Source organism: Pinus tabuliformis, chromosome J (assembly GCF_031772625.1).
Source record: "Pinus tabuliformis cultivar Carrire ecotype Pingquan chromosome J, CPIR1, whole genome shotgun sequence".
Taxonomy (NCBI): Eukaryota; Viridiplantae; Streptophyta; class Pinopsida; order Pinales; family Pinaceae; genus Pinus; species Pinus tabuliformis.
Window position 1 is genome coordinate 1,487,291,328 of NC_142295.1, and position 22,204 is coordinate 1,487,313,531.

At 36.7% G+C, this 22,204-nt stretch overlaps 1 pseudogene; it reads right to left on the reverse strand.

Moving 5' to 3' along the window:
* Positions 1–11,456: 11,456 nt before the first annotated feature.
* On the reverse strand, positions 11,457–12,585 carry LOC149233029 (caffeoyl-CoA O-methyltransferase-like; annotated as a pseudogene).
* Between the last annotated feature and the right edge of the window lie 9,619 nt (positions 12,586–22,204).

Genomic DNA, 22,204 nt, shown 5'->3' on the forward strand with positions numbered 1-22,204 from the left:
GTCTTCAAAACTTATTAGTATCAAAAACTGCTTACATTCTTGTACTGCTGCAAACTCATACTGTACACAAACACCCACTTGCTAAAGGCTACAAACTTCACTCGTTCTCCAACTCCTACTGGAAGGGAGCTCCAACCCCCTGATTTGACCACCAACTACTACTCGTAGGAAGCTCTGACTTCCTCACTGAAGGCTCCAACCCTCAGCAACATCCATGGACCACGTTTCATCAAATTTTCAGACTACTTCTAATATCAATACTTATGCTCAATCATCACTGTAAAACAATCATCAATCTCTGACACATAATCAACCAATCACTGAAACCCAAACAACTGATACATAATCAAAACTTAACCAATCAACTGGAATAGTCAGATCACTATAACCAATACACAGAACTGAACTCAGAATGTTGCATCAACACACAAAATCAACTGCAACCCTGATCATTCATTTGCCAAAATGTATACGCTACTTCACTTAAGGCAACCCATGTGCATACACACTTTTCTGGAGAGAAACCCGCGTATAGATCTTAATATATTGAAAACTGAAAATTTGACCACTGCAATTTCTGAAAAGAACACTAAATCACACTCAGATCTACTACAACACTCTAAACCAATCACAGAACTGTCTCTAATCTTCAATCACAATCAGCAAGTAATCTTAACATTCATCAATCAATTAATACCCAAATTCAACTTCATCATTCAATTAGATCTACTTCAGACATTATCACTCAACCCAGATCAACATGAGGACATCATTGACATGCATGAGAGAAATAGAAGCACTGATCAAGTTGATCAGTCATTTATGAACAAAAACCCCTTAGTTTATATACGCGACTTTGTAGAAGTGAACCTGTGTGTATACACGCTTTTCCCTAGACCAACCAACATATAGATATGCAAATTTTTGACCTAAAATTGCGTAACTCTTCAGAACTTCAGAAAGACTCAGATCATAATAATCAAAGATAAAAACATGCGTCAGTACTTAAATCCAGTCAATCCTTGAACAGATCATACAATGAACAGTCATTTTAGGTCTCATGATCTTGATCCATCATTGTATTCATCGGTGCATAATTATTTTAGATCAACGTGATAATTATGGCCCTTACAATGCAAATATACTTCAGATTGAAGTATTCATCAAAAACTCTTTCTTTTGCACACTTAGCCCTTTGATCTTCACTTCTTTATATAGTTTAGCTCTCATCCAATGCCACGGGTCAAAACAATATTAGTGCCGGTGGTAATATTTGATAGGATCAATATTCGTTGTCGCGCTCATTACTCTAGGCCAATACCATGGTACAAAAACCATACGCTACTTTTCTTCACTGAACTCGTGTGCATACATGACTTGGCTTAATATAACCCATGTATAGTTCTTGAACTTCCAACTTTATCATTCTTCCGAACTGATTCCTCTGAAATGTCATGCATTCTGTCACATTTTTATTCATTCTGGTATTCTGTTGTATTCATTCTGTCACCTCTGAACTGACCTATGAATTATGTTATAAGTGAGTTTCCATCAAGGACAACACATGTATCATAATGCCAACACCATCATCATAAATGTCTTGTCCTTCTTGCCTTGCAATTTCTTTCCAAGGCAATATGGTCCTCGTCCTTCTCTTTCAGTGCCATTAATTTAAAAAAACCAGTCCACTAAACACACACACACACTAACTAGCCTTTAATGGCTACCAAAATAGTTCAAATTTCTAGCAGCAAAGAAACCTCATATATCCCAAGCAAGCAACCTCCTCAGCTCTGGAATCTGTGTCCCTTTGACTCAGCCCATTTCTAAGATATTTTGTATAAATATTTACATTGTATTTGCATGAGGGAAACCTGAGTTGGGGTCGTCACAGTATAGAGTAGCACCTCAACATTCCACCCCTAGTTGGTGGCAATCCCAACAACAACTAGTACCCCATCCAGATCGCAGCTACATATTTTGATCCCGCTACTTACTCTTCTGATATGCTCAAACTTTTATTGCTTTTTGGTATTACTATCTTTTCATGCCCAATATGGCCTGCTTTTTAGTGTATGTATGGTCATATTTGGTCTTTTTGAATACTATGTTATCATATGTATGCCTCTCTACAGAGAGTGAACCTATGGTTATGGTTTGGTCTTCCTTGTGAGTGACTAGCCTAAACCATCTAGCATTTCTATGTATACTCCTATTTAGAAGGTAATACAAAATTTACCATATATTTCAATGTGGACCATAAATAGAATATTTCAATCTCCACCATAGTATTTCATATCAACTTTATAGAGAGAGATAAGGTATTTCAATGTAAAAAAATTATAATGAAGCCAATTGTTACTTTCACCTTTCCATAATGAGTGAGATGTGTAATTCCTTTAACATCTGATATGAAGTTGACACATGGCATTTAAAAAAATGTTGATAACAAATTTTTTTAGCATGGACCATATAAAATATTTTAATATCAATTTTATATGTATCCATAAAGTGAAAGTTAAGAAAAAATTATGGTTAAAAAATATCAATAGTGTGTTGTTTAGGATTAGGGAGATGTGTATTTATTGCTTAACACGGAGTTGTGTAATTCCTTCTTAATTTCATGCATTGAGAGAGATCAAGTCAATGGAGGTAGAATTTTCTTTTAGATTAAAAATTTTGAAGAACGGTTTGCACCTAGAGAGCTTTGATCCCAGCTTTGATCCCTCCGAACACCTGATAAATAAAAAATTAACATATTTTTTTGTTAAAACATTTTAATAATGTGTTACTCAATATAATGGAAACTTGTAAAGAACATGATAGATTCAAGGTAACATGGATCTTTATTAAAACATTTCAATGGTGTGTAATCCATATGATAAAGATACATAATTTATTTTGTACTCAACATGGATTTATATACATAGAAAACCTTAAAATAGAATCAAAACACTTAATATGAAAAATTTATTTAATTAAAAAGACTTGAGAGAATTATTGCATCTTAAAAATTTGAATCCTTTAATCACTAAAAGAATCAAATATTTCCAAATAAAAATATTTAAAAAAATAAATAAACTTAAAAAAATTTATCCTTTAAATTATAATAAATTCAACATGAGAGCTCCCTTAATAACAATGGCTACATAGTAACTAGTACTCGCCACTTAACTTATATATAGCTTAATTAAACTAAAAAATAAAAATAAAAAGATTTCAACAAAAAAATAAAGCAACTAATAAAATATTGCACTATTGAATGCCATCACCGAAAACTAAGAAATAAGATTAACTAATATTGTTTATATTAACATATATACACTTTAATATATATATATATATATATATATATATATATATATATATATATATATATAATTAAATTTATTAAAATATTTTTAATATAATAATAAGTATCTTAAATTGAAATTATGGAGAAAAAACTATAATTCATGAAAATGAAAATACTAGAAAAAAAGGGAAAAAAAAATCAAACTAAAAAAGTTAAATAAAAAGGAAATAAACTTAAAAACAAAACAATAATAACTAATAGAAATGAAAGTTACTAAACAACCCATAATAAGACTTTAACCAATCAACTTACAAATAAATAAATTTAAATAATAATAATAAAAATAACAAAAATTGAATTCCAAAATTAAATTATAGATTATGGATAACTTACCGAACTTTTTGGTCAAAAGTAAACAAATACACACTAAAAGTAAAACATACAATATCTGTTGCACGTATAATAATACTTAAATACTTCACATGAATTACATATAACCACACACTCAAAGTAAAACATACAATACCTGCAACAAATATAATAATACTTAAATACTTCACATGAATTACATATAACCATCTTAATCGAGCATCATTTAAGTTTACTACTTTCATTGTTGTGACACACTTATATCGTGCTTGGGAAAAGAACCGCACAATAACTTATATCGAGGCTCATTCCTCTTTTTTTTAATTAACATATTTTCCATATAAATCATTTTTCTCTTTCATTTATAATATTTAATATGGAATTTAATTATGTTGGTAAATTATGAATCTTGATTATATTGGCAAATTTGGTAAATTATGAATCTTGATTATATTGGCAAATTCTCACATACTTTGAGAGACAAAAACATATTTAACTAACATACTCAAGTCCATCTAAGGGAAGATGTGATACAAAGCTTCATAGCTTTTTCCCATCATCAAATTCATTTTTGTAATGAATGAATCTCATCCAATTTGTTCGGTAAAGGTATATAGTTTTTAAAAATTAACAAGTTTAATTTTTTTTTGTAAGTCGAAGTTTCTTCATTACTCAAAAGGTATGTACAGAGATGTCAAAATGCATGTGGCCTCACCCCGATTGAGTTTGTTGACCAATGTTATTACCATACTACATACAAAAAGCAAAATACCCAATTGAGAGGTTCACAGCCTTATACGCCTTACACACCAAAAAACACAAATAACTAACAAGACACTAGCGACCATAATCAGTCATCAGAAGTAATAGAAGCAGAATTGTCTAGCCTCGTTCCTGGAGGAGGAGGGGGGAGGGGGTATAGACAATGGACATGTTGCTCAAAGTGAACAAGCCAAGTTTACAGCTTCTTGAGCTTCTCCGTTAACATATTTTGGCCACGCCAAACAACCACAATTCATTCACGAACGTGGCATTGAAAGTAGTGGATTTTCTCCAACTTAGCCATAACTGACTCGTGCTCTTCCTTCCAAACCCTGTCATGAGATTTCGACGTGTCCATGATGGATTGGAACATCTCATGTTGCGCCGAAGTTCCCCTGTTGCGACCAGCAACAACGCGTCCAACTAACCCCACGTTTCTTGTCCTGCCACTCCGCCCCCGTGAGCTCGGACCTCGTCCATGGTCTATGCCCCTACTCCTACTACCTACTCCACTACCGCCCTGTGCCAGGATCCTGCAACCCTTGTCGGCCACAAGAATGGGCAATCATATTCTCCCACTGCAAACTCCACGACCCCCACGAGCTTTGCCTCGCATTATTCCCGCATCATGACTACTCTTATCAGCATCGACTTCCACACCATCACCCCGAGCACCAACAAGCTCAATTGTACCCTCTCCCAGTTAGAACAATTCTGACTTATCCAGCACAGGAGCGCATGAGGAACGTGGAATCGGCTTCATCTTGGTATCCCTGCCAAAACCCAAAGTCCCGTAACGAACCCAAATCGATGCTAGCGTCCACCCCTGAACCACGCCATCAGTAGCTACACACCCTACCAGCCAATCGACCGTCACTTGAGACCCTTCAACTCCACACCACAGCGAGAATATGTGAAATGTCCTAGCCCCACTAGTCTCCACTATTTGAATTCTCCACAAATCTATCAACGACCCATACTAACACTGCCAAACGACGTCACCGACAACTGGTGGAGTGACTGCTAGTTTTGGCATGTTGGGAGATATTATTATTGCCGAACCTAAAGCGTACAAAACACCTAGACTCTGAGAAACCTGACTGACTCCAGAGCCATTGGGCTTCCCCAAAGGAATTCTTCGTCCAGCAGCACCAAGAAAGAAAAACCAGACAATGCCAATCACAAAGAACCAATATATAGCCTGCTCCAGAGCCTCAGCTCGAGCAAAATAACTGCCACCAAAAACCCTGACACCACCAACAAAAGCACCAACCACCTTACATAGGGAACCAAAGCACCACCGCCTGAAATACCAACGTTAGAATCTACCCAGGCTTGAGACACCTACACCCAATACTAGCGAGTTCTCCAACCAGTAGACCCTCCAGGTAAAGAATGAAAAAGAGAGTTTCACCCAGAATGGCAAGGAGAGATTTGTTAACATAATAATCCCACAGGAGGAGTGATGGTTGGAGGTCCTCCACCATACTCACACGACCCGAAGAAAGGGAAACACGAACAAATTTGCATCCTACAGAGAGCCTACTACCATTTGGAATGCTACATGTTCGATGCTACTTAACCACCTTATCATGGTTACCATGAATACGTGAGGTCATCCTACTCCCTCTCGCGCAAGTGAGTGCTGATGTTTCACATGTTTTGAGGCAAAGTCATTAACCGTAGCATAATGGGAAGGCAAATTGCCTACCCTCCTCCACCTATGCGAAATATCGGATATCATACTTCGCACATCGGTGAATTCCAAATATCCACCACTCCATCAAAGAACTTATTTTTTATTTATTATGTTAAATTTCTTTGGAAAAAAAATTATGTTAAATATATTTTTTTAAAATAACTTAGGTAATGCATTTTCTATTTAAGGTTATTTAACATTTAGTCGATATTACTTTGCTTTCTAGTTTTCTATAATAGGTAAAGTCTCCACTCATACCTTCAGATAACTTACAAAATCTTTTTATTCCCCGAATCTATTTAACGTGATAAATAACTATAGAAATCCTCTCCCATATTTATTTATTTTAGTTATTTATTAATTAAATAAATAATAATTATAGAATACTTGTTTTTTGAAATAATTTATGTTTTATAAAAATGGTTTCCGTATTCAATGGCTCCTGTAAAGTTCAATCTACCCTGTAAAATTTAAACCTAAAACTTGATAACGACTAAACCTATACCAACTGTAAATAAATTTTAACTAACATTCAAATTCATATAATTTTGATATCAGAGAGTAAACATGAATTAGATCACATGAAGGGAAACCAAGTAAGAAAAAACATTAATGTAAATCCAAATCATTAACAAATGGAAACATATTGTATCAAAAGTCTAATATGCACTCAATTTTAGAGGCATAGAGAGGCTACAATTTCACATTGATCCTAAAAAAATTTAAGGAATTTAGTGTAGAAATTTCACCGCTGTAGATCAACAGATGATGCAATATACTAAAGCAAAATACATGATCTACTTCTACAAAAAACTTGCAGAAGCTTAATCAATTATGAGTAGGATCAAATAGAACACATATAACTGAGAATGAGAAAGCAATCACACATGAACACAGAATAATACTCTGGGAAAAGCCTCAGCTGAAAACCCCGATCTTTATATTATCATACAAGTGGAAATATGTCTGGATTACATAAAGCATTAGCTCACAAGCTATCCTACTCTCAGTACAGTCCCTCTGTTGCTCATAGACAGTCAAAGGCTTCTCACAAACCTTCTCCTCTGCCCTCTAAGTCTCCTATTTCCTTGCGCAGTTTCTCCTGGGGTCCAATGTTGCCACCTGTGTGAATTCACCTCTCCGACAACACATTAAACTTAATAGTAACTGCGCAATCCTGAAGGAGATAATTACTTCTGCATGGATGAGTTTCCTATAGAGGAAAAATCCTCCAATTGATAGTACAATATCCCTTCCTCTGATCTCAACTAGGTCTTTGACTGAACTGACATGCATGAGTTATTTATGAGAGAATATTCAGTTATCTGAAGTGCAGCAGTTACATGCATGCATGCATTAACTAACTGAACTCACAATCAGTTCCACAAACTGTTGGAACTAATCTAACTGGACTTAACTCAGTTAACTGAGCTAACTAATTACAACTCAAAGTACAAATCATCTTGATCTCCTTTAATCAAGGGATAACTAATTAATTAATTATTTTACAAACAATTGCTAAGATCAAATTCAAATTTTACTTTTCAATTTAGTTCAGGGACTAACTAAAATTGGAATCAATCCCGAAATAATATTTATAGCAATGTTATTTTTAGCGCTTCCAATTTTTCATTCCTTGTTGCTATATTCAACACTGGTACCTGAGATGCTATTTATAGCATTTCTATTTTTAGCATTTCTTGTTGCCATTTTCAACACTCCCTCTCAACAAGAAAAGCATTCAACTCGAACTCGATCCTGAACCTTTGGAATGTTCTGCATGCAACACTTCTCCCTAGTGTTGTTGCTCCAGCAACTCTAGAAACAAAAATAATCTCCCAACTGACCTCCCTGTTGGGCTAGAAACACCCTCTGATGCTGAAGCTCCCTCTGCCACTGACAAGTGCTCCCTCTGTGACCTCTGAGCTGCTGCAACACTCCATGCATCTCGCACCGTTGCACACCTCTCTGTGCCATCCTGCATTGGTGCAACACTCCTATGCCTCTCGCATTGTTGCAGCCTGCTAGCTCTGCGCTGTCCTGAGATTCCTGCACTGTAGCTCTCTCTGTCGCTCCATCCACATCTGCCTCTACCCACTCAGACAATCCTGTTACTCCTCGTCAGGGCTCTCGTAGCAAGGTCCAATCAAACAGGTTGGGTACCTCAATGATCCTACCCTTATTCCAACTTTCTTGGGACTGTCACTCCACATCGCCCCACCTTCGACCTGGAGGTATGGATGCATGTGATCCCTCTGCCCACTTGGCTCGAAATTCCCCCCTACTAGATGTCTCTGCATGAGTGGATGCCTCCACTTGATCTCCTCTCCGCTTCTCCAGTTGTGGTTGCTCCACAACTTCCTGAAGCTGCTTCACCAATTATGGCTCCTCCACAATTGTCTGAGACTTCTTCTGGTGTTGCATTATGAGAGGTAATGTACTCTCCCTCTCAACCACCAAGTCTCCATCAGTTCCCTTGCTCCTCAAAGCTTTGCATGCATCTTGAACCTCAAGAGCATACAGGTTCTTGACTCGTGAACTGATCTGCTTCACCTGTCTCGTGGTGATGTGTCTAAGGAAAACCTTTCCTTTACTGAAGACTACATCATAGCCTTTGTCTTCCAGCATTGCAATGAATACCAAGTTTTTCCTCAGTCCTGGTACATACTTCACATCTGTCAAGGTAATGCGAGCTCCACGCTCCCTTTGAAAAACAATTGTGCCTACTCCTGAGACACTATACTTTTCATCATTACCCATCGATATGAGTATCTGGAGATCTTTCTGCTCCAAGGTACTGAACAAATTCTTATCGCCAGACATGTGGAATGAAGCTCCATTGTCAAGAAACCAACCACATCCCACCATGGATGAAACCATGCATGCGAAGAGGGTGAAATGCAACTCGAACTGTGAGGCCAATGCCTCACCTTCAAATCCTTCCTTGGATCCCATCTTGGATTTCTTTAGTGGACAATTTGTAGCAAAATGGCCCACCTTATGACAATGAAAGCATCGCACTTTCGATTTGTCAAACTTCTTCCCACCATAGGAAGAACTCGATTTGGGATGAGAATCCTTATCCTTCCCTTTCTTTTCCTTACTCGCTAAGGCACAGTTTTCTTCATTCTCCTTGGATGAAGAACCATCTCTGGTGCTTCTTATTATCTCCACCTGCATCAGATCCGACCAAAGTTGTTCCCAATCTAGCAGTTTCTCTCTTCCATTAACCGAGTCTTGGTAGCTATGCCAGCTCTTAGGAAGACCGAGGAGAGCAAGACTCACCATGTCATCATCGGCTATCGCGATCCCTACACTTCCAAGCTCATCCCTACAGGTTGTGAGCTTGTTTGGATATGTAGAGATCGTGTCACCCTTTTCACACTTTATTTTCGGAAGCTTGTCTTTTAGTGCCAGCTTCCTCTGATCGTTGTTGTTCTGATATAGATCTTTCAATGTTTTCCACATTGAAAATGGTGTCTCCTTCCCACGGAGGTTCGAGACAATGTGGTCTCGAACTCCCTTCAGGAGGATTCTCCTCGCTTTAGCCACACATTTCTTTCATTCCGCTAATTCTGTAGCATTAGCTGTTGTTAGCTTGGGGACTTCTTGATCAATGAAGTCCTTTAGACCGTTGTCCTCTAATACTGCTTCCATACGATCCTTCCAGGCTATATAATTCGAGCTGCCATCAAGAGCATACTCGAGCCTCAAACCGTTGAACACCATTGGTGAAATTTGAGATGTGATAAGAATTCAAATTCTATGATCAGGAACTTGAAACTTGAAACTTCTCCCTTCGTCGTATATTGTTTTTCGCTTTGATCACCTTTGCTCCGATACCATGTATAAATTTCACCGTTGTAGATCAACATATTATGCAATATACTAAAGCAAAATACAAGATCTACTTCTACAACAAACTTGCGGAAGTTTAATCGATTATGAGAAGGATCAAATAGAACACATATAACTAAGAATGAGAAAGCAATCACACATGAACACAGAAGAATACTCTAGGGAAAGCATCAGCGAAAAACCCTGATGTCTGTATTATCAGACAAGTGGAAATATGTCTGGATTACACAAAGCATTAGCTCAAAAGCTATCATGCTCTCAGTACAATCCTTCTGTTGCTCATAGACAGTCAAAGGCTTCTCACAAACCTTCTCCTTTGCCCTCCAAGCCTCCTATTTCCTTGCGCAGTTTCTCCTGGGGTCCAATGCTGCCACCTGTGTGAATTCACCTCTCACACAACACATTAAACTCAATAGTAACTGCATAGTCCTGAAGGAGATAATTACTTCAGCATGGATGAGTTTCCTATATAGGAAAAATCCTCCAACTGATAGTACATTATCCCTTCCTTTGATCTCAATTGGGTCTCTGACTGAACTGACATGCATGAGTTATTTATGAAAGAATATTCAGTTATCTGAAGTGCAGCAGTTACATGCATGCATGCATTAACTAACTGAACTCACAATCAATTCCACAAACTGTTGGAACTAATCTAACTAGACTTAACTCAATTAACTGAGCTAACTAATTACAACTCAAAGTACAACTCATCCTGATCTCATTTAATCAAGGGATAACTTCCTTAACCAATGGAGAAATTGTTGCATGTCTTCACATAGACTTCATGTTTGATTTTCTACAACTAATTAAATCAAGATGAATTAATTAATTATTTTACAAACAACTGCTAAGATCAAATTCGAATTTTACTTCTCAATTTTAGTTCAAGGACTAACTAAAATTTGAATCTATCTCGAAATACTATTTATAGCGATGTTATTTATAACATTTCCATTTTTTCATTCCTTGTTGCTATATCCAACACTGGTACCTGAGATGCTATTTATAGCATTTCTTATTGCCATTTTCAACATTTAGGGATCATTTTTTTGGAAAATATGATTGTTGGAGTATTAGAATTGTTTTTTTTAATTATGAAAAGGAATCCATCACAATCAAGAATCCCTAAGCTCCCATAATCTTGAATCCCTCTTCCTCAAAATCTTAAAATTTATGGGTATAATTTAGATATTAAAAAAAAAATCTAGAATTTTTTGGTTTCCAAAATCTTAAAATTTATGAGTACAAAATCTTAAAACTTATGGGTATAATTTAGGAAAAAAATGAATTCCCCTAGTTTCCAAAATCTTAAAATTTATGGATATAATCCAAATATCAAAAAAATAATAAAATTTTGTCAAAATCTCACCATAATTAACATTATTTTTTGAGCGAAATTGTGACCTATTATTATTATTTTATGAACGAAATTGTGACCTCTAATTTTAGATGATATCCCTGACATAATTTTCAGGAAAGGCCCCTGCACAGTGTCACTCCATCGGCAATTGGGATCTGGGCAATATTGATACGAGGATCTGCGGCAAGGGCGGCCTTGTTTAGTTCCAATGTATGCTCTCTACCATATCTCATGAGTTCGCTCATGGGAACTTCTAGAGTAAGCACAACAGATCCTTGCCACGGAGTATTGTCATACGCAATCACTCCTCCCACCTTCACCAGATCTATCAGCAGCATATGGTAGTTCAGATAGTTGCATTTGTCAGCATCTACAAATGTGAAATCAAGCGATCTGTGCATCTCCTCCTGCACAATACCCATTTCATGAATTTATTAAGCCTTAATATGCTATCCCCAAACCCTTAAATTCTCCCTTGTATATTTTACATACATTCTTAAGCATTTAATCCAGAACTGGTAGAGCAGGGCCTTCTTTGAAATCAATTTTGTGGGCAACTCCAGCTTTCTCGATGATAGGTCACCCCATATCATAATTCTCTCTGTTAATGTCCAACGTTATTATCTGCCATGCCAGCCTTCATTAATTAATTGGCCCACATACAAACATTAAATTCCCCTGTTTGGGAAAAGCTACTATTAATACAGTCATATAAATGTGAATATAAATGCACCTTTCCATCACTGGGTAAGGCAAGCGTTGTGCTGAGAAGTGAGTGACCAGTGTACACCCCAATCTCTATGGTGTTCTTGGCGTTCATCAACTTCAGCGAGAGGCCCAAAAATTGACCTTCATCTGGAGGAGTAGCCAAGCCATACCTGTCACACCAGCCAATCCATAGTTGCTTCACACCATGAAAACTAGTTTTGCAAACACAACACTCATTTGTATCTAGATTTAAGGAATTTAGAACACTGGTGAGACTACTATCCAATCGATTTTAAACACCAAAACTCTAGAGATAGGAGTTGGTGATAAGACTTGCTTTCATATTGCTTGTATCTTCCTACACTACGGGCATATTGCCTGTATCCTCCTACACTATGGGTTTATAGGTGACGCGTCCCGAGATTTAAACACAAGTGAGACTACTTACAAATGGATTCCACGAGAAATAAAAAAATTAGAAAAGTAAAACTTACCGGGATGTTTGGAAGTCAATTCCCGAAGCTCCTTCATTATGCAATTACACCTCATTGTTCTTTCTTTAGAAACTTTGTCATTCCATTAGAGATGATTATCTTTCCTGGTTTCCCTGTGATACCTCTTAATTCTACTTCCTTTCATTCCGAAGAAAATATCATGAAAAGTTCTTAAAAATTAAAAGCTATTGTACCCAAGGATTGTATCCATTGGACGCCTAGTACAACATCAGCACCACCCATTGGAATGGAAAGCATTGGGCTATTCAATACATATTATCCCATGGATAGCTTGATATTATGGCACTTTCCAAAGAAATTTATGGTTCCTCCACCTGCAATCATCACTTGACACTCTGGTGTTGGATATAGAAAACAATTCAATTCCTTGGTTATCTTATAATGAATAAAATTATGGGTACTGCCCGAATCAATCAACACTATTACCTTTTTCTTCTTGATATGTCCTTCTATCTTGATAGTTTGAGGAGTGGTAATTCCGGCCAATGCATTACAATATATGGTTAGATTCATTTATTCTTTCTCTAGGGTTTGTTCTTGGTGTATATCCTCTTCTTTTGACGTTTTTTGTTCATTTTCTTCCTCCTCTTCACAATCTATGTAAAATAATTTATTCTCAGCACACTTATGACCTTTAGTGTATTTGCTATCATAACTGTAACAAAGCCCTTTTGCTCTTTTTTCTTCCAATTGTTGGAGTGTCAACCTTGTAGGTTGTGGAAGGCTAGGGGAAACAACACTTCCATCCTTATAGTTGTGAGTGGTAGGCTTCCTTGTTGCCATAATTTTGCTTTCCATTTTCTTGCCAACCTGAATGCCTTCTCCAATGAGTCAAGTTCCCAAAGGTGAACCTCATGTTGGATGTTATTCTTTAAAGTTCCTATGAACACATCAATCCTATGCTCCTCTAGAATATATTTTACCTTTATATTCAATTTTTGGAAGTCCTCAATGTGCTCCATCATTGAACCCTTTTGTTTGAAGTTTGTCAATTGGCTAAAAAAAGTGTTGCTTTATGTATCCTCATAATGTGCTATCATTTCTTCTGTAAAAATTGCCCAAGTGACAATTTGTTTATGAGAGCAAAACCATCGATACGATACAAACTGATTTGGTTCCAAATATAAAGCTGCAATGTGTACCTTTTCTGTGTTTTTCACATTATGGAGATCGAAATATTGCTCCATCTGTAGTATCCATGTTACGGGATCCTTGCTATCAAACTTCCGCATATCTATCTTTGGAACATGGTGGGTCTTCAATCCAACATTAGAGTCTATGAAATCATGATTAACATTTCTTTTTTTCTCATCATGAGTTTCATTTACTACCCTTTCATCATCAGTAAGCGTTTTTTGTAGCAATTTAGTCAAATCTATCTTCAAATCTTTCATCTTAGCGTCCATGCCATCCATCTTAGCTTGCATGCCATATATATTAGCTTGCATGCCATCCATCTTAGCTTGCAAGCCATATATATTAGCTTCCACGTCATTCATCTTAGCTTCCACACCTTTCTTTAAACCATTGATCTTAGCTTCGGTTACCTCTTGTGAGAGTGAAATTTGTTGCACATGGTCTCGTAATTTTGATATATCATGTTGCATTTCTTCCTCTTCTTCATGAGTCATGCTAGAGTTTTCAGGTTGCTTACTAGGTGTTTCCATTTTCTTTCTTTGGGCATCAATTCATGATGATTATGCTTCACTATGCCCTTTGAACTTCAACCTAGTTTTTCAACCCAAACTTATGCAAAATTTTAAAAAGACTACCCACCTTTTTTCTCTTTGTAGAAGCTCTATATTGAATCTGTTATATCTCTGTAATTGCAGATATCTAAGGTCTGAAATTCCTTCCTACGGTAGCCCTCTGAGTCCTCTTTCTAATGCCACCAGTCTAATAAAAATTGGATTCTACAAGAAAGAATTTGTCTCAATCTCCCAAGATGCCCTGATTATATAATGTTTCAGTAGCACAAAATTGTACGACATGCCATGTGTCACTGTTTCGACCTTCGAATCTGAAAAAGAGACACAGAAAACTACAGTCTGTCCTCTTTCTGGAACTTCTGACAAAATTCCAATATGTTACTCAAAGAGAAATTTATGACGATATTCTCAAGATCACCTATTTGGAATGTAATTCGGGAGTCTGCAAAAACCCTAACTTCCTCAGATCATATCTCCGAAAATATAGTGAGACAAGATCTGAAATTCGGACCTGAGGTTCATAATGATTTCGGTGCAAATGAGTTTTGTGCAGAACAAACATTATAGCATAAATTCCACGATGATCTGTTTGGAGCAGCGAAACCCTAGAATCCAAAGCTCTGATACCAAATGTTATGAAATTAGCTCACAAAAAGATAGAAAAGAAAGATCAAAGCTTTAAAAATTAGCCTCTTCAAGGGGGAAAGATTCTTTACATTACACAAATGAACAATTATTGGATGATACAAATGACAAAATGTCCTTTTTTATATATAGGAGTCTAAGAGGTCACAATATAATTAAAACCGACATAACAATAATAATATAAGGGCACAACAATAACAATAGTGGGTTTCTATGGGGCACAATAATAACAATATGGGGACATTAGGGGCACAACAATAACAATAAGGGCTACAATGACAACAGTAATGGGGGAATCACTAGTATTATAGGGACCTAACATGCAATCACGTTTTTTTCATGTATTTCTCATTTTTCGTGTAGCAGGGTACATAGAAAGTATGCAACATGGGTACTCCTTGGATGATGAATAAAATTTTGCATCCAACGAGTACTCCCGCTCGAAATTTGAGTAAAATCTTAGGGACATAAGTTGACAATACAAGTTGAAAAAGTAGTTTTATTATTTTATTATTTTTTAAATGTTTACTTTTTTTACTCCAAAAATAGTGAATCATCCCCCATGGTTGACATCATCACCTTGAATTTTATTGGTTCTTATAAATTTTATTTTGGTTGTACATTATTCTTAGAAGGCCCATTTTAGACCCCAAAATTCCCCTAATGAGGGCATATTTGAGTCCCAATCCATAAAACGACATCCTGCTAGCTCTGAAGAATGATACTGTAAATTCAATTTAACTTGCAAAATACAAACTCGTATTCTCCTCTTCTAGAGTGCTTTGTGCTATGATACCATGTAGAAATTCTCTGTAGATTCAACCTGCTAATTGTAATTTGCTTAAACAATAGACTTGAATCTACTCTACTCATCAACGAAACCATTAAATGATCGCGAAATCACAAATCATACAAGAGAAAGAATTCAATCAACACATTACACAATGATTTCCTGGGGAAAGCCACAACGAAAAATCCTTGTTATCTGTATATTGCATTAGTCAGAAAATACGATAAGATTACAATGCTTTTCCCAAGCCCGAGCAAACTCTGTGCTATCTCTATCTGTCTCACCACTTCATAAACAAGCCCTGGTCAATACTTAACCAAATTTTGGCTTGCCCAAGTCCCTATTTCCTTGCGTTGTTTCCCTGGGAATTAACCCCCTATTGATTAGGGAAATTCCTCAATATGAATTGCGAAAACCTCATAGGCCTTCCTCTGATTGCATGCACCACGTGTACAATTCGGATGATTATACAACTGATAGTACATTGTCCCTGAACTCCAATTTCAACCGGGTAACTCTCAGATCTGACATGCATGAGTTATTTATGATTGAATGATCAATTAACTGTTTGAACACATGAAGCAACACCCCATTGTGTGACCTCCTACTAGTTCCTCCATCAATTGGAACTAGTTTAACTGACTTTAGCTCAGTTAAACTAAATTAATTAATTACAACTCAAAATAAACTCAACCAGGGCTCCTATAATGTAGGAAACACTCTACATGACTCAAATTAGACCCTCAAATCGAATTAACTTATCCAACTAATTCAATTTAACTTAGTTAACTCGTACAAGTTGTCTTGTGACGTGGAATTACAATTTTCTTCCTAATATAATTCAAGGACAAAATTAAATTACGATTTTCTTGTTGCATTTTCAACAAAATACATAAGGAATATAGAGGCTTCTTCTCCACCCAAGCACACACAGGGAATCCAAAGGCCAACTTCCTTCACCCAAGCATACAAAGGGAATCCAATGGCCAACTTCCTCCACCCAAGAATGACAAGGGAGTTTAGAGAAGTCTCCACCCTTCAAGAAAAACACAATGGTTCCACCCACTTTGGGTAATCCAGAACTCATTGTAAAAATAAAACAACAGGAAAGGTTTTAGAGGTCCTTTATCGAGGAATCCAAGGAAAAAACCTCCACCCTATCCATCAAGGGAATCCAGAGAAATCCCATCTCCACCATATGGATATACAGGGAATCGACAGGTCATTGTTCCTCACCAAGGAGAGATCTTCGTCATGCCAGTCTTTCCAACTAAACTGGTATCACTGTCTTCTTTTCTCTTCTGCAAAACTCCTTGTTCCTCCTCTTCTGCGATGTTTTGTATCTGAATCCAGTTCAAATTCCCGAATGGGGATCGAAACCCTTTTTTTCCTCTACCCTCTCTTTTATTTCATGCACAAAGGTTGACTTTCATTGTCCTTGCTGGTAGCACTATCCATCATCATAAATTTCTTGTCCTTCTTGCCTTGCAATTGTTTTCCAAGGCAACATGGTCCCAGTCCTTCTCTTTCAGTCCCATTAATTTCAGAAAACCAATCCATTAAACACACACACAGACCAACCAACTTTTAATGGCTGCTAAAACAGTTCAAATTACCTGCAGCAAAGAAACCTCATACATCCCAAGCAAGCAACCTCCTCAACTATGGAATCTGAGTCCCTTTGACTCACCCCATTTTTAATATATTTTTTATAAATATTTACATTGCATTTGCATGAGGGAAACCTGAGTTGGGGTCGTCATAGTATAGAGTAGCACCTCAACATTCCACCCCTAGTTGGTGGCAATCCCAACAACAACTAGGACCCCATCCAGATCGCAACTACATATTTTGATCCTACTACTTAATCTTCTGATATGCTCATAATTTTATTGCTTTTTGGTATTACTATCTTTTCATGGCCAATTTGGCCTATTTTTAGTGTATCTATGGTCATATTTGGTCTTTTGGAATACTAAATTATCCTATGTATGCCTCTCTACAAAGAGTGAACCTCTGGTTATGGTCTGGTCTTCCTAGTGAGTGTCTAGCCTAAACCATCTAATATTTCTTTGTATACTCTTATTTAGAAGGTAATACAAAATTTACCATATATTTCAATGTGGACCATAAATAGAATATTTCAATCTCCACCATGGTATTTTATATCAAATTTATAGAGAGAGATAAGGTATTTCAATGTAAAATTTTTCTAATTAAACCAATTGTTACTTTCACCTTTTCATAATGAGTGAGATGTGTAATTCCTTTAACATCTAATATGAAGTTGACACATGGAATTTAAAAAAATGTTGATAACAAAAAAAAAATCAGTATGGACCATATATAAAATATTTTAATATCAATTTTATATGTATCCATAAAGTGAAAGTCAAGAAAAAATTATGGTTAAAAAATTTCAGTGGTGTGTTGTTTAGGATGAGGGAGATGTGTATTTCTTGCTTAACATGGAGTTGTGTAATTCCTTCTTAATTTCATACATTGAGAGAGATCAAGTCAATGGAGGTAGAAACTTTTTTTTAGATTAAAAATTTTGAAGAACCGTTTGCACCTAGAGAGCTTTGATCCCTATGAACACCTCTGAACACTTGATAAATAAAACATAAAGATAATTCTTTGTTAAAACATTTTAATAATGTGTTACTCAATATAATGGAAACTTTTAAAGAACATGATAGATTCAAGGTTACAAGGATCTTTATCAAAACATTTCAATAGTGTGTAATCAATATGATAAAGATACATAATTTATTTTGTACTCAACGTGCATTTATATACATAGAAAAACTTAAAATAGAATAAGTCACTCAATATGAAAACTTTCTTTAATTAAAAATATGTGAGAAAAATAGCAACTTAAAAATTCGAATCCTCTAAACACTAAAAGAATCAAATCTCTTCAAATAAAAATATTAAAAAAAAATGAACCTAAAATAAACCTAAAAGAGTCTCACCCGTGTTCAAATCTCTGGAGGCGTCACCCATACACCCGTAGTGTAGGAAGATACAAGCAATAAAAAAGCAAGTCCAATCACCAACTTCGGCCTTTGGAGTTTTGGTGTTTGGAATAGATTTGCAAAGAGTCTCACCCGTGTTCAAATCTTTGGAGGCATCACCCATATGCCCGTAGTGTAAGAAGATACAAGAAATAAAAAAGCAAGTCCCATCACCAACTCCGGCCTCTGGAGTTTTGGTGTTTGGAATTGATTTGCAAAGAGTCTCACCCGTGTTCAAATCTCTGGAGGCGTCACCCATACGCCCGTAGTGTAAGAAGATACAAGAGATAAAAAAGCATGTCCCGTCACCAACTCCAGCCTCTGGAGTTTTGGTGTTTGGAATCGATTTGCAAAGAGTCTCACCTATGTATCACTACAACAGATATAATAATACTTAAATACTTTACATGAATTACATATAACCATCTTCGTCAAGCATCATTTAAGTTTACTATTTTCATTATTGTGACACACTTATATCGTGCTTGGGAAAAGAATGACACAATAACTGAGTCTCATTCATTTCCTTTCCTTTTTTTTTTTTTTTTTAATTAACACGGTCTAATTTTTTTAGATTAACATATTTCCCCTATAAATAAATTTTCCATTTCATTTATAATATCTAATATGGATTTTAATTATGTTGGCAAATTATGAATCTTAATTATGTTGGCAAATTTTCACGTACTTTGAGAGAACATATTCAACTAACATCCTCAAGCCCATGTAATGGAAAGTCCCTCAAATTGAAAGTCCCTCAAATTCATGAGATGTGATACAAAGTTTCATAGCTTTTTCCAAGTAACATCATCAATTCATTTTTGTAATGAACGAATATGGTGTATTTGGTTTGGTGAAGGTAAATAGTTTTTAAAAATTAACGGGTTTAAATTTATTATTATTATTATTGTAAGTTGAAGTTTTTTCATTACTCAAAAGGTATGTACAGAGATGTCAAAAGGTATGTGGCCTTCCTCCGACTGAGTTTGTTGACCAATGTTATTATTGTGCTGCATACAAAACGCAAAATACCCAATTGAGAGGGTCATAATCTTATAGGACTTACACAAAAAAAAACTATCAAGACATCAGTTACCATAATCAATCATTAGAAGTGATAGAAGCAGGATTGTCTGGCCCCGTTCCTAAAGGAGGAGGAGGGGGGTATAGACAATGGGCATGTTGCTCAAAGTGAGCAAGCCAAGTTTCCAGCTTTTCGAGCTTCTCTGTTAGCATATTTTGGCCACGCCAAACAACCACAATTCATTCATGAACGTGGCATTGAAAGTAGTGGATTTGCTCCAACTTAGCCATAACTGCCTCGTGTTCTTCCTTCCGGATCATGTCATGAGATTCCAATGTGTCCATGATGGATTGGAACATCTCTCGTTGCATTGAAGTTCTTCTGTTGCGACCAGCAACATCGCGTCCAACTAACCCCACGTTTCTCGTCCTGCCACTCCACCCTCGTGAGCTCGAACTTTGACCATGGTCTGTGCCTCTGCTCCTACTGCCTACTCCACGACCGCCCTGTGTCAGGGTCCTGCAACCATTGTCGCCCACAGGGTTGACCAACATTCTTCTCCCACCCAAAAATCCACGGCCCCCACAAGGAAGACCAACGATCTTCTCCCACCCAAAACGCCACGACCCCCACAAGCTTTGCCTCGCATTATTCCTGCATCCTGACTACTCTTATCAGCACCGACTTCCACAATGCCACCCTGAGCACTAGCAAGCTCAATGGTCCCCTCTCCCAGCTGGGACAATTCTGACTTATCCAACATAGGAGCGCGTGAGGAACATGGAACAGACTTCATCTTGGTAGCCTTGCCGAACCTAGAGTCCCGTAACGAACCCAAATTGATGCCAACATCCACCTAGTCAACCCCTGAACCATGCCACCAATAACTACACACCCTATCAGCGAGTTGACCGTCACTTGAGACCCTTCACTCCATGCCACAGCCAGAATAAGCGAAATGTCCCAACCTCGCTAGTCTCCATTGTCTGAATTCTCCACAAATCTATCAAAGACCTAGACTAACACTGCCAAACAACCCTTAACCTGGAGGGTCCAAAGGAAAACCGCCCAACTAAACACAGAGAAGGCAAAACACCCTGACTCCCAGAAACTTGACCGACGCCAAAGCCACTGGGCTTCCCCGAAGGAATTCTTCATCCAGTAGCACCAAGAAAGGAAAACCAGACAATGCCAATCATGAAGAACCAATATATAGCCTTCTCCAGAGCCTCGACCCGAGCAAAATCACCGCCACCACAAAATCTGACACCACTACAAAAAGCGCCAACCACCTTACACAGTGAACCAAAGCATCACCACCCGAAATACCAATGCCAGAATCTACCGAGGCCCGATACAATTACACCCAATACCAACCACTTCTCCAACCAGCAGACCCTCCAACTAAAGAATGAAAAAGAGAGTTTCACCCATAATGGCAAGGAGAGATTTGTTACCTTAGTAATCCCATAGGAGGAGTGACAGTTGGAGGTCCTCCACCATATCCACATGACCCAAAGAAAGGGAAACACAGACAAATTCGTATCTTGCAGAGAGCCTACTACCATCTGGAATGCTACATGTTCAACGCTACTTAACCACCTTATCACAGACGCCATGAATACCTGAGGTCATCCTACTCCCTCTCGCACAAGCAAGCGCTGATGTTTCACATGTTTTGAGGCGGAATCATTAACTGTAGCATAATGAGAAGGCGGATTTCCTGCCCTCCTCCACCCATACAAAATGTCAGATGTCATACTTCGCACGTCAATGAGTTCCAAATGTCCACCACCCTATCAGAAAATGGTCCTGATGATGAATTATACTTATTGATCCGAAACGCGTTACCCAAAAATTTCTCTTATATAATTTCTACCAAAAAAATTTACTTAATTCATGATGAATCATAAAAACTTAAATGCGAAAATTTATTTTTTATTTATTGTACTAAATTTCTTTGAAGAAAAAATATGTTAAATATATATTTTTAAATAACTTATGTAACATATTTTCTATTTAAGATTATTTAGCATTTAGTTGATATTACTTTGCTTTCTAGTTTAGTTGATATTACTTTGCTTTCTAGTTTAGTTAATATTACTTTGCTTTCTAGTTTTCAGTAATGGGTAAAGTCTCCACTCATACCTTAGATAAATTACAAAATCTTTTTATTCCCCAATACAAATCCTCTCCCATATTTATTTATTTTAATTATTTATTAATTAAATAAATAATAATTCTAAAATACTTGGTTTTTTTAAAAATAATTTATGTTTTATAAAAATGGTTTCCGTCTTCAATGGCTCCTGTAAAGTTCAATCTACCCTGTAAAATTTAAACCTAAAACTTGATAACGACTAAGCCTGTACCAACTGTAAATAAATTTTAACTACCATTGAAATTGATATAATTTGATATGAGTGAGGAACCATGAGTTAGATCACACG